A 3,013-nucleotide genomic window follows, 5' to 3' on the forward strand; every position below is an offset into this window, starting at 1 on the left:
ACTGATTTCATCTCCTTGTCAAAAATCAGTTGACCAGAGGTAGATGGGCTGATTTCTGGATTCTCAATTCTATTCCATTGATCTATGTGTCTGTCATTGTACCAGTACCACGCTGTCTTGACCACAATGGCAGTGTAGTAGGATTTCAAATCAAGAAATGAGATTCCTTCTATTTTGTTTCTCTTTTTAAGGAATACTTTGCTTATTTGTGACCTCTTTTCATTCCAAATGAAATTAGAGATTGCCTTTTCCATCTCGTTGAAAAATGGGGTTGGTATTTGTATTGGGATTGCATTGAATTTGTAAATTGTAGTATTGCCATTTTCATAATATTGCATCTTCCTATACATGAGCAAGGTATACTCTTCCATTTCTCCAGTTTTCTTTTTGTTTCTTGTCATAATGTTTTATAATTTTCTTTGAATAGCTCTTTTGTGCTTCTGGTTAGATTTATTCCTAAGTTTATAACCTTGTGATTAGCTATTGTAAAGGATATTGTTTTTCTTAGCACCAGGTCTGTATTCTCTTTGTCACTATAGAGAAATCCAGTTGATATTTGTATGTTGATCTTGTATCCTGCCACTTTCCTGAATTGGTCAACTATGTCCAGTAGTTTTCTTGCTGAGTCTTTAGGGTTTTCTATCATATCATCTGCACAAAGAGAAAATTTTATCTCCTCCTTGCCAATTTGGATACCTCTTATTTCCTTCTCTAGCCTTATTACTATTGCTAAGACTTCCAATACAATATTGAAAAAGAGTGGTGATAGTGGGCATCCTTTCTGAGTTCCTGTTCTTAAAGGAAATACCTTTAATCTCTCTCCATTGAGAACAATATAGGCTTTCAGGCTTGCAAATATACTTTTTTTATTATTAATCCTCCTGTGTTGAGTGTTTTAATCAAGAAAGTGTGTTGGATTTTGTCAAAAGCCTTTTCTGCATCAATTGATAGGATCGTGTGGTTCTTGTTCTTTGCTTTGAATCACATAGATTGTTTTTCTTATGTTGAACCATCCTTGCATACCTGTTATGAATCCCACTTGGTCATGGTGAATTGTGGTGTTTGTTTTTTTTTAGGAATCACCGTTCTGTTTTTTAAAATTTTTTTATTTATTATTGATTTCAATGAAAATTTACAGAGACTTTGGATTTCCATTCATTCATTGTTGCACTTTTCTCCCCTCCCAACCCTCCCCCCTAATACACTACTCTCTTGGAAAAGTAAAGGAAAAATTCTTTCATTGTTTTACAAATCCTGTCTACAGGTCCACTCCACTAGGCAACCTTCGCTCTGGACTCCCATCGTGATAAAAATACCTAATCACATATCCCTTTTAAACAGTTTTCCCCCTCATCTGTTTCAATGCAGTATACATTACTGAACCCATCTTTCTCAGTCTCCCCCCAACCCCGATGCCAGTCCTGTTTCACAATAGTGGCACCATGCAGTATTTGTCCTTTTGTGACTGAGATATTTCACTCAGCATAATGTCCTCTGGGATCACCCATTTTGAATAATATTTCATAAGTTCCTTGTTTCTCAATTCAGTGTAGAATATACCACAGCTTCTGTATCCATTCATTTGTTGATGGGCACCTGGGTTGTTTCCAACTCCTTGCTATTGTGAACAAAGCTGCGATAAACATGGGTGTGCATATATCTGCTTGGATGGCGGTTATGATCTCTTTAGGGTATATTCCCAGTAGTGGAATTGCTGGGTCAAATGGTATCTCTGTTTGCAACTTTTTGAGAAAGCGCCATACCGCCTTCCACAGTGGTTGCACCATTTTACACTCCCACCAACAGTAAGTAAGTGTTCCAGTTTCTCCACAACCTCTTCAGCATTTGTTGCTTGCTGTTCTGTTAAATTTTGCTAATCTGACTGGGGTGAGATGATATCTCATAGTTGTTTTACTTTGCATCTCCCTTAGAGCTAGGGATTTTGAATATTTCTTCATGTGCTTGTTAACCATCTGATCGTCTTCTTTGGTGACGTGTCTGTTCATATCCTGTGCCCATTTTTCTATTGGATTATTCACCTTTATCTTGTGGTGCTCAAGTATTTTATGAATTCTGGATATAAGTCCCTTATCTGATATGTCATTACCAAATACTTTTCCCCAGTCTGTGGCTTCCCTTTTTACCCTGTTGGAGAAGTTTTTGGATGTGTGTAGGAATTTGATTCTTAGAAGATCACATTCATCTACTTTTTCTTCTCCTGGTTGTAGATTTTTCAGGATACTTGGAAGACTGTTTATGTTGTGGATTAGGACTTCTAACATTCTTCCAAGCTTTTCTTTAATGAAGATTGTAGTCCTTGGTTTTAGTCCTAGGTTCATGATCCACCTTGAGTTGGTTTTTGTATATGGAGTGAGGTGTGGATCTTGCTTGAGTCTTTTGCAGATAGTTTTCCAATTTTGCCAACACCATTTGTTAAAAAGGCTGTCGTTTCTCCACTTAACTGATTTCATCTCCTTGTCAAAAACCAGTTGACCATGGATTGTGCTTGCTGTTCTGTTAAATTTTGCTATTCTGACCGGGGTGAGATGATATCTTATAGTTGTTTTGTTTTCTATGGCTGATATCTGGGTTCTTAGTTCTATTCCATTGATTTATGTGTCTGTCATTGTACCAGTACCATGCTGTCTTAACCACCATGGCAGATTTTTTTTTCACATTATTGTAACTGAAATTTTATTTTATGTACAAACTGGAGATCTTGTTTCTTACCATGTAGAGGTCTCGGGTAGGACATCCAAGAAAGATCACTTAGTCCAACTTGATGAAGCCGATATCCTTGGCGTACTGCCGTAAACACTGGCGGCACATATTCAGTCCATATTTCCAGATCAGTCCGTGTCGGTTTGAGCACACGCGGCAGGAGCGGGAACCCTGGCTGAATTTTCGCGGGTGACTCCAGCAGAGCTGCTGATGACCTATCTTGCTTGGATGGAAGCACCAAGGCAAAAAAAAAAAAGCGATTTTGTGTGTGTGTGTGTGTGTGTGTGTGTGT

The sequence above is a fragment of the Elephantulus edwardii genome, unplaced genomic scaffold, assembly GCF_000299155.1.
Source record: "Elephantulus edwardii isolate Elephantulus edwardi_28Jun2011 unplaced genomic scaffold, EleEdw1.0 scaffold00446, whole genome shotgun sequence".
Classification (NCBI taxonomy): Eukaryota; Metazoa; Chordata; class Mammalia; order Macroscelidea; family Macroscelididae; genus Elephantulus; species Elephantulus edwardii.